A 12,109-nucleotide genomic window follows, 5' to 3' on the forward strand; every position below is an offset into this window, starting at 1 on the left:
TATTAGCCTAAAAATACGTCATCAGTAATATATGAATCATAATAAAACACACCTACCATATTTTGGGTTCCTGCAACTGGTCCGTCGGGTTATTGTCTCCCCAGAAACACTTCCCTTGTGTTTTTTTTCCTATTTCTGCTTTCGTTTTTCCTATTTCTGTTTTATTTTTTCCTCTCTGGTACTTTTACACCCGGTATGAAGGTTGGACTGAAGATTACTTGTGACATGGTAATGCTCCATAAATATGTTTATATGTCACCTGTCATTTTTTTCACCACATCATCACAGGTGTTAAATTCTGTTCCTGTTTCCATATAGATTAAAGAGACTTTCATGCCCTCTGCTGGTATTGAGTTTGTAACTCAGATGGGTTCTCACATCCCTGAATATGTCAACCCTGGATTAGAAATGCAAACGAATGTTTTCCATGACAGTGGCCTCCATGCCAAGATCACCAGAGCAGTCATGAAATTTAACAGAAGGAGGCATGTTATCACTGCTGACATCCAGATCCCTGACTACAACGTGAAGGCTGGAGTTAGGCTGGGTGTTGTGGATGGAAACACACTCTTGATTTTATAAACAAAAATGTTTGTCAGTGCGCTCTGGTTGGTCGTGCCAAGTAAGAAAGCAGATTTTCCTACCAGAGACACTATTCCTGAATACTTAAGTGCATGGTAAATATTTAAACAATCTAATTTTTATACCTCAACAACATAAACAATGCTTATTTCCCTATGCCTTTTGGAGGAAAGCCAACTTAAGAACTTAGCTCCCCACCAGCTTTGACCACTCCAGACCTGTCTTTAAACCAGTATGGACTGGAAATCTCCTCGATGAAGATTCCCATCCCAGAGATTGTTATTCCTGAGAGCTTCACTGTGTCTATTCCTCTGTTTGGTAGAGCTGAGGTTTCAACAGATGAAAAACAACTTAATGACAAAGAGGCCTCTGTGGCTTTTGGCTAAGTTGGACATTAAAATAACCTCCCCAAATAAAATCCCAAAGCTTGAAGCTACACACTGAAGATCACTGATACAGTTAAAATTAACTTGTAGTTAAAATGAGGAGCTGTTTTTATTTGAAGGATTTATTTGCGGTTTGTGACTTTGTTTCTTTTATAATGTTTTGGTACTTTAAATATCTACAGAATAAGATTGACGAACTGTGCGCTCTGAACAACCACAGACTATACCGTGAGTGCAGCTTGTTTATCTTCACGGAGACGTGGCTAACCGAGCTAACGCCGCAGGCTAACGTAGACCTATGCGGTTTCACATCTGTGAGAGCCGATAGGGACACGCAGGCCAGCGGAAAAAGCAGAGGTGGGGGACTCATTGTCTACGTTAACAACAGATACTGTAACCCTGGACACGTCTCCGTTAAAGTTTCGGTATGCCGTCCGGACCTGGAGCTGCTAGCTGTTAGCTTGCGGCCATATTATCTACCTCGGGAGTTCAGTCATGTGATCTGTGTGTGTGTTTACATCCCTCCGAGGGCCGACGCAACAGCTGCCTGTGAGAAAATACACACAGTCACAGCAAGACTTCAGACACAAAACCCCGAGGCTTTCATTATTATATCTGGAGACTTTAACCATGCCACACTGGATTCTACTCTGGCTGCTTTTCACCAGTTTGTGAATTGTCCCACAAGGAGCAACAGGACAATTGACCTACTGTATGCTAATGTGAGAGATGCATACAGAGCCACCCCCCTCCCCCCACTAGGGAAGTCAGACCACAACCTGGTTTACCTACAGCCACAATACACACCCCTCGTCCAAAGGCAGCCTGTCACAACGCGCTCCATCCGGAGATGGACCCCAGAAAAGGAGGATGCTCTGAGAGACTGCTATGACACCACAGACTGGGATGTGCTCCTGAGCCCACATGGTGAGGACATAGAGGGGGCGACACACTGTCTTACAGACTACCTCAACTTTTGTGTGGACACAGTCGCCCCTGCTAAGACGGTACGGTGTTATCCTAATAACAAACCGTGGGTAACACAGGAAGTCAAAGCTGTCCTCAACATGAAGAAGAAGGCTTTCAGGAGCAAAGTGAAGGAGGAGATGAAAGCAGCACAGCGGGAGGTGAAACGCTGCCTGAGGGAAGCAAAGGACACCTACAGGAGGAAGGTGGAGCAGAAGTTGGAGAGGAACAATATGAGGGAGGTCTGGAATGGTGTGAAAACCATCACAGGCCACAACACCAAGAAAAGCACAGTGGGGGGGACTGTGGAGAAGGCAAACGAACTTAACAACTTCTTCAACAGGTTTGACCAGCCCACAACCCCCCCACCCTCACCTTCACTACAGAGTCCTCTCCCCACTCTCCTGCCTCCCTCGCTTCCCCCCCTTCCTGACACCATGACACCCCCCTCCTCCAATCCCTCTCTCAGCAGCAAGACATCTCCCCCCCTCCCCTCCTCCCAAACATCTCCCAGTGTCACAGTGGATCAGGTCAGGAGGCAACTGAGGAAGCTTCGCCCCAGAAAGGCAGCAGGCCCAGACAAGGTGTGTCCTAGGATGCTTAAGGTGTGTGCTGCTGAACTTGGGGAGCCGCTACAACGAGTCTTCAACCTCAGTCTGCGACTGGGGAGAGTGCCCGCCCTATGGAAGACATCCTGCATCGTCCCGGTCCCCAAAAAGAACCGGCCCAATGAGCTGAATGACTTCCGACCGGTGGCACTGACGTCACATCTTATGAAGACTCTAGAGCGGCTCTTCCTCAACCTCCTCCGACCACAGGTACAACATGCCCAGGACCCACTACAGTTTGCATACAAGGCGGGTGTCGGAGTGGAGGATGCCATCCTGTACCTCCTACACAGAGCCCACTCACACCTGGATGGGGGAAAAGGCACGGTCAGGATCCTGTTTCTTGACTTTTCCAGTGCCTTTAATACCATCCGGCCCTGTATGCTTCAGGAAAAACTGAACAGGATGGAGGTGGACCCCTGCCTGGTGGCTTGGATCTCCGACTACCTCACCGACAGACCACAGTACGTCAGGCTGAAGGACATCACGTCTGACACAGTGGTCAGCAGCACAGGAGCACCACAGGGAACTGTGCTGTCCCCTCTTCTCTTCACCCTGTACACCTCTGACTTCTGCTACAACTCTGAATTATGCCATATTCAGAAGTTTGCAGACGACACAGCCATCATGGGGTGTATCTGGGATGATCAGGAAGAGGAGTACAGAAGTCTGGTGAGGAACTTTGTCGCATGGAGTCACACAAACCACCTGCAACTCAACACCTCAAAGACTAAGGAACTGGTTGTGGACTTCGGGAGGTCCAGAGAAGGTCCACTGCCAGTTCAGATAGAGGGGGAGGAGGTGGAGGTGGTCAACAAGTACAAGTACCTCGGGCTGTGGGTGGACAATAAACTGGACTGGTCATGCAACACAGAGCACCTGTATAAAAAAGCCCAAAGCCGACTGTACTTCCTCAGGAGGCTGAGGTCTTTTAACATCTGCAGGAAGCTCCTGAGGATGTTTTACCAGTCAGTGGTTGCTGGAGTACTTTTCTATGCTGTGGTGTGCTGGGGGAGCAGCACAGCAAAGAGGGACTCATCCAGGCTGGAGAAACTGATCAGGAGGGCTAGCTCTGTGGTCGGCATGAAGCTGGACACTCTGGTGACAGTGGCAGAGAAAAGGACATTAAAGAAACTGATGGACATTATGAACAATGCTGGGCATCCTCTGCACACGGCCATAAACAACCAGAAGAGTCTGTTCAGTGACAGGTTGCTTCTCCCCAAGACAAGAACTAACAGACTTAAAAACTCCTTTGTCCCACACGCCATCAGACTGTTTAACTCCTCTCTGGAGGGGAGAGGGAGGGGAAACAGGAGGACAAAGGAGGGAACAACTAAGCTGTAGTGCCTCTGCACCTCACTGTACAATACCTTGTGCAATACTTTTTGTAAATAGTCAACAGTGCAATAGACCTCAATACTTGAAATGTGAAATTCACTTGTATTTTTATTTTTTATTCCTATTTATTCTATTTATCCCCTTTGTATATTTTATTTATATTTGTCTCTGTATTTATATATGTGTGTGTGTGTGTGTGTATATATATATATATATATATATATATATATATATATATATATATATATATATATATATATATATATATATATATATATATATATATGTAACTGTAACTTCGGTCGTTGCTGTGCTTTTTTTGGAAGTCGAATTTCCCAGAGGAACCCACCCGAGGGATTAATAAAGTTCTATCTTATCTTATCTTAATAGATTTTGGTTATATAAACTGCAACACTAGTAACTCGAAAACACTTGCTGCTAAGCTAAAGAGGCTCTTTTCATCCGTTGACTTAAAAGCTTATATTGAGGAACTAGTGAACTACGTTCTTAGAGAGATTCACACTGACACTGATTTCATTCGGAAAGTAATTCAGGGTCTTCACATCGTGAGTAAGATCAACATAAATTCCAAAATGAGAAAATGCTCAAGCAGTCTAAAAAATTAAATATAGACAGAATTATCAATTATGTAGTTTTATGAATGCCTTTAAGGATATCAACATGTGGAAACCACTAAGTATTGTTTTCATGTTCAAACTTGAGGCCAATTTTATTGCATTGTGTGTGCATTAATTTGAAAATCAGGGCCCCTCTGTTGGTCCTCTGTGGGCTCTTGCTCTCTGGGGGGCTTCTAGGTTTCTGGGGCCTGGGTCTCCTCCATGCTTGCTTCATGTCCTGGGGGCCAGGGCTATGGCTCCCAATACCCACTAGTGTGTGTTCACAGACACAGACTATATCTTTCTTTGCTGCTGCCTCAAAGCATACATTGCATTTTCAGCCTTGTGCTTAGTAGCTGCTTAGTAGCATTCAGTATTTATTATCTATTGTTTCTTATACTTATCTAGGTTGTTGCTGTGATCTCCCTACTGTGTTGTTCTCTTTTTGCTTGTTCTTTTTTTTCTTCCGGCGCATGAAGTATTTTTACTTGGTTATTTCTCACCTCTGCATATGAAGGTAGATCCAAGGAGAACCAACATCTTCTAAGCATATCTCCTTATGTCTGGAAAGTTCTTATCTGTGAAGGAAGGATAAAAATGCAACAGTGATACTGACTTGAAAGATATTCTGGAACTCAAAGAAACCTACAGATGCACAAATGTAATGTCTATTTGCAACCAGAGGGGGTCACTGGAACCTTTTCTTCACAAAATATGTAAAAACAGTGCTACAAGGCTGTGATAGCTCATATGTTGTTGAATTAATGAGAACCAAAAATAGACTGGGCATTTGTCTTTTCATGTGTATGAGGTAGCATGCCGCGATACTTATTGTAAAAAACATAGTTAACTTATATATTAGTCACTCACAACATTTTTTTTAATTCTTAACATATTTTGGTAATGGAATTTTGTGTTAGAGTGAAAAAAAAACATTTTAGATATAAATAGGTAACATGAAAAGCTTGAAGCTCACAGGGTTGTTGATTTTTCTCAAATATATTTCACTCGTGTGAAAAAGAAAGTATACCTTCTTGTTCTTCAGTGTTCAGGTTGTACATATCAGGAAATAATAAAAAAAATTATCTGGTCAGGTCAGGTTATCAGGTTCTAAAATAATTGAAACACAATCACAAAAGAACAACAACAGAGAATTATTAAACTGTTTCATTATTTATTTAACAAAAATTAAGTCAAAATTAAAAAAAAAAAAAACACGAAAAACTAAGTATACCCTTACTGCTCCCATAGAAGGGTAGGTATCAGCCCAGTGCTGCTAATCAAATACATTTAATTAACTGATCGTCAGCAAGTGTGAGCACCTCTATAAAAGCAGATGTTTGGGCAGTTTGCCTTCTGGTGTGTTAACACAGTGCCTAGTAGGAAAGACGTGGTCAGTAATCTTAAAGAAGCAATTGCTGCTGCCGATTAATCTGGCTAGGCTTATAATGTTATTTCTAAACAATCTAAAGTGCATCATTCTGCAGTGAGAAAGATTATTCACGTTCAAAACTGCTGTGTGGACATCCCAACAAATTGCAATGCAATGCTCAGAGAAACTGCAAGAAAACAACCAGGGGCTCTATTTTAATCTCTACAGGCCACAGTTAGCATCTTAAATGTTCAAGTTTACAACAGCAAAATTAAAAAAGACTGTGGCTTTTTTTTTAGAAGACTTCCCAGGAGAAATATTCTTCATACCAGAAAAGAACATTCAAGAACCAAGATGGCAACACAGCTCAGGTGTAAAAGGTTGTACCTGAACAAATCACAAGATTTCTGGAATAATATATTTTGGGCAAACAAGACCAAGATGAAGATGTTTGGTCATAAAGCACCACGTTTAGTAAAAATCAAACAGCAGATTTGTACCAGCAGATCAAACCCACTGTCAAACATGGGGGTGGATGAGGGATGATTTGAGTCCTTTATATACCCAAGTATTCTAGAGTCGGATGTGAGGCTATCCAGCCTACAGCTAAAGCTTGGTTGAAACTAGATCAAACAGGTCAATGATCCCCAGCACAACAGCAAATCTCCAACAGAATGACTAAAAAAGAAAAGAACAAGGTGTCTCAATGCTCCAGTCAAAGTCCAGACCTCAACCTGACTAAAATGCTGTGGTGAGACCTTAAGAGAGCTGTACATAAATCAATGCCCACAAACCTCAATGAACTGAAGCAACATTATAAGTAGGTGAAAATTCCTCCGCAATGATGTAAGAGACTTATAATGTCATCCACAAAATGATTACTTCAGTTTATTGCTGCTAAAGGTTGCTCGAAAGCTACTGAATTATGGGGTGTACTTAGATTTTCGCACTTTTTGGCTTAATTTTTGTTAAATTCCCAATTACACTGTGTAACATGTCTTGAGGTTTTTGTTCATCTGAGATTGGATTTAGATAACTGCTGAGGACCGTATGATTTTTGTTTTGTCCTCTTATACAAACTTTACAATTAAAAGAGGGTATACCTTCTTTTTTCATATGTTTGTAATTAACAAAAACATAGTCTCTGTATTTATTTCATCACCAGTGTACAAGACATTTTTTATATAAAATTAGCGTAAACAAGTCGTGGCAAACCAAGCACAGCACCTCTGATAAAACTTTGAGTACCATTGCCAGAAACTGAAACCTTTGATCCATGACTGCCCTTCCATAGCAGTACAGGAACATGTTATCAAGTTCCTGAAGATAGTAGAAGTTACTCGTCAGTGAGACGTAGGACAGTGTTTTCCCAGTGCTCTCCTTAAACAGGACAGTAAGTTTCCAGATGCTAAACAAATCAAGCCTCTTCTTGACCATAAACACGTGAACAAACATTGTGAAATTTACACAAGCATTACATTATGCAACATTTTGCAATAAATTAGACATCTAGTAAACAATAGCTGCAATTATTCATCATCTGGTGGGTTTAACATGTCTGTTGCACATCCCTATTTGGTTTTGTAAGACACATCCAAAGCCACCTTCCACAAGTTCAGTCTTGACCAATGCAGAGAAACCTCAGATGCTCTCCTAAAGCTGCAACATCTGTAATATTCTTGTCTCTCAAGCTAAAGCAAGCTATAAAAACAAATATTGGGTAACTGCTATTACCATGACTCAAATCCCTTTTGTTCAAACATACACGCAGTAGCTGTTCAGTCGCAGTGTGTGTGTGTGTTTGTTTCTTCTATTTTAGTTTGCTGCTTTCACTGTCTTACAGTGTTGTACACAGGTTTTTACATTTTTATTTTCCGTGTTAAACACATCAAGTTCACGTATAACTAAACGTAATATTTAAATAAAAATGCCTGGTTGGTGTTTGATACCCAACTACACTGTATATAAAATGCTTGCCAAAGAAACACACAGGCATTACTTAATAGTGACCAGCACTGTGTTGTTCATCAGCTGACAGGAATCAACATGTCTGCATTGCTTTACTTTGATTCACCTGTTGCACATCTTGATCCAGTGTTGCAAAGGCCACCCAGAGCTATTGTCTTTTGCTGCAGCTGCTCCAAAGTTGTGGAATGATCTGCCCTTGCACGTTAGGCAGGCCTCTTCTCTTTCCGAGTTTAAGACTCTTCTTAAAACGTATTTATTCGATGAAGCCTTTGGCACTGTTCAAGGGGGTTGACTCAGTTTGTTTTAACATGTTTTATTTTATTTCATTTATTTAGTTATTTATTTTGCTTTATCTTATTTTTTTTTATTTTTTTTATTTTACTTTGCTTATGCTATTTGTATATGTACAGCACTTTGTGAACCCTGGTTTTTTTATAAATAAAGCTGGTATGGTATGGTATGGTATGGTATGGTATGGTATGGTATGGTATGGTAGTTCAGACCTAGTCAAAGAAACTGTAAAGATTTCTTCCTAAAGCTGGTTTATCTGCTACTCTGTTGATTTTAAACTCTGACATAAGTGTGGTAAGCTACTTTATAGGCCCAGTACTAATGATGTCCAGTACTAAGAGATGCATTGGTCGTTTCAGCTTCATTGCTAGAGTCATGATTAGATTTATTTAAACGTACTTAAAATAACTTTTAAAACATTTCAAAGCAAGGATCATGCCAAAAATCATTCCATTCTCAGACAGTACGCTTTAAACCTGAGTAATTAGGTTGATTTATTGTGCCTTTGAGGCAGTGATACATGAGCCAGTGTGATGAAACTTTCATCTGTTTTAAATCCTATAAAATGCATTCAGTGTACAAGGCATAAAGCTTCGAAAGGAAGTTAAGAATTAAAGAAACCTGAGATCTGAGTCTTATTTGGTCTCTGCATTAGTTTTTAATCCAAGGATTTTGAAACGTAGTTCTTTTCTTGTTGCTTCAGAGAATTGTCTGACTTTTCCAGTTCACAATGATGAGTACAATATTCATCTTGTTATGCAAAAAAACCCAAAAACATTTGTAAGTTATTTTAAGGCAGAATGACTAGCATGAAAATAAAGCACAGGGACGAGGTTAATTTGAGTGTAAAACTGCAACATGTTGTTTTACTGTCATTCTAAAAGGTTAATGAGTAGGCACATTTGAGGGTGGTATACTCTTACCTGACAATTTGTGATTACACTTTGCTAGGACCCCTGTTTACCTTTAGAACTACCCTAATTCTTTCTGGCATAGATGCAACAAACTGCTGAAAACCTTCCTCTAAAGTCTTGCTCCATGTTGACATGATAACATTACACAGTTGCCGCAGAATTGTTAGTTGCACAACCATGTTGGACCATTCCACCATCCCACGATGCTCTACTGGATTGAGATTGAATGCAAACTCATTGTCAATACTCTAGTAGCCTGTGGTAGGCAAACAATCCTCAGCTGGTGTGAAGGGGCCCACCACCTGAACACTTCATACAAAGCAGGATGATTTTTCCAATCTTTCCAATTTTGGTTAGCGCACGTGAGCTGTAGCCTCGGTTTCCTGCTCTTAGTTGTGTATTGGCTCATAATCTTTTATACTAAGTTATGTTCCTGATGTGTTGTCCATCAAATTCAAACTGAGCTCATATTTTTCTTAAATGGTACTATTTCTAAGTCAAACATTTCATATGTCGTCTGTGTTCAATTGTGGATAAAATGTGTGGTTTATGGTATTTTAATATCACTGAATTCTGTTTTTATGTACACAACAACCCAACTTGTGGAGAAATTATAGTATATTTTATTAATTTTAATATTTATCATGAAAATATATCAGGATTAAGGTTAAAGACAGTAAATCTTTAGTTATTGTGTTACATTTGACAGAAAATGCAAGATATTTCTATCTGCTTTGACTCTTCTCTGTATTTCAGTTATGTCATTATGACTCATGCCGGATCAACAACATACTATCACTACAGTATCAGAGGGGATTTTTCTGAGTGGCTCTAAAGCAATGAAATGTCTCCTTCCAACTAAAAACTGTAAGAGTACAGATATCATTCACGCCATGATCTCATTCTTAAATCATATGTGTTAATTTTTAATGACTTATATACATATATCTCCCATGTTTGTTTACTGCTTTGTGGTTTTTAGTATTATTACTTTATACCTATTAACTAAATGTCCAGCACTGCCATTTCCCTCTTTCATCCACTAAACATCTGGTTCAAACGTATTAATCAGAGGTAATATGTTCACACTGGTTTTGATGAACTAAGGCGAGCACTTAAACCTGTTGAACCTTATTGATTTGGTAAGTTCTCCTTGTTTTCGGAGCTCAGCAGAAGATCAGTATCTCAGACTGAACTTTGACTTGAGCCCAAATGAAACAGGAGACAAACATCTTTTTTTTTATATTTATTTAGGAAACTTGCTTTATTTTTAAAGTGATCATTTCATATTTCTTCCATCCATCCATCCATCGTCATCCGCTTTATCCGGGGCCGGGTCGCGGGGGCAGCAGCCTAAGCAAAGAGGCCCAGACCTCCCTCTCCCCAGCCACCTCCTCCAGCTTATCCGGGGGAATACCAAGGCGTTCCCAGGCCAGCCGAGAGATATAATCTCTCCACCGTGTCCTGGGTCTGCCCCGGGGCCTCCTCCCGGTGGGACATGCCTGGAACACCTCACCCAGGAGGCGCCCAGGGGCATCCTTGTCAGATGCCCGAACCACCTCAGCTGGCTCCTTTCGATGTGGAGGAGCAGCGGCTCTGAGCCCCTCCCGGATGGCCGAACTTCTCACCCTATCTCTAAGGGAGAGGCCAGCCACCCTTCGGAGGAAGCTCATTTCCGCCGCTTGTATCCGCGATCTCGTTCTTTCGGTCACTACCCACAGCTCGTGGCCGTAGGTGAGGGTAGGGACGTAGATCGACCGGTAAATTGAGAGCTTCGCTTTTACACTCAGCTCCCTCTTCACCACGACGGACCGGTGCAGCGTCTGCATATACTGCAGCCGCAGCCCCAATCCGTCTGTCGATCTCCGGCTCCCTTCTCCCATCACTCGCGAACAAGACCCCGAGATACTTGAACTCCTCCACTTGGGGCAGGAACTCATCCCCGACCCGGAGTGGGCACTCCACCCTTTTCCGGCTGAGAACCATGGCCTCAGATTTGGAGGTGCTGATCCTCATTCCCGCTGCTTCACACTCGGCTGCGAACCGTTCCAGTGCGAGCTGGAGGCCCTCACCCGATGAAGCCAACAGAACCACATCATGCGCAAAAATCAGAGATGAGATTCTGAGGCCACCAAAGCGAAAGCCCTCCGCCACTTGGCTGCGCCTAGAAATCCTGTCCATAAAAATTATGAACAGAACCGGAGACAAAGGGCAGCCCTGGCGGAGCCCATCACCCACCGGGAACGAGTCCGACTTCATATTTCTTTTCCTGATCAAATATTTAACCATAATACTGCGAGTGATTAAAGTACATAAAAAAGCCAAGTAAAAAGGTTCAATGCATATTTCATATTACTCTTTTAAATAGCCCACATTTTTTCCATTAAACTAACTAATGATTGGTCACCTCATATCATCTTGTTCACTGCAACTGGCCTGTTGCTAAATTAGATGATCTGCTGTGTGGTAACTTGACTTTAGTCCAAAGATAGACTGGTAAAAAAAAGATTTTACAATTTTTGTTATTATAAAGGTTTCTCCTTTTCCTCTGACATTAAAATGGAATCATTAATAGCAGCGGCAAAAGAAACAGACATGTTAACAGGAGGTGTTGGTGAAAGGGCTTAAATAGCGTTTTTAGTATTAGTCCCAAAAATTCACCATTTTCTCCTATATTCCCATAAGTCCACATAGTCCATATAGTCTACATACTGTACTGTAACCCCTTTGCACAGTGCTGATGTTACTCTTGTGCAACATCAGCTAGTCTTCTTGTGTCTGATCGACTTATCTTGAGTTCATTTCTCCTGTGAGCCTTATCTAGAAGATTTCACAGGCTTTTCTTAGGAGGTGAAAGGTTAGCCATAAATACTGAGACACCACTGCTGAGATTTATTTGCATCCAGTCTGGTTCCCACTGGGAGTGACTAAAGCTCCAGGGGGCTCTGGCCTACAGGAAGCTATGAAACCTTGCCATAGTTACATCTTTCACCCTGTTATTCTGAATGCACCACAGCAAATGAGAAATCAAAGGGCAGGTTTATGGATTACTGGACCTTTAGCG

The sequence above is a fragment of the Copadichromis virginalis genome, linkage group LG15 (assembly GCF_057382275.1).
Source record: "Copadichromis virginalis isolate Kocher_CV1m ecotype Utaka linkage group LG15, C_Virginalis_male_GT1.1, whole genome shotgun sequence".
In the NCBI taxonomy this organism is placed as follows: Eukaryota; Metazoa; Chordata; class Actinopteri; order Cichliformes; family Cichlidae; genus Copadichromis; species Copadichromis virginalis.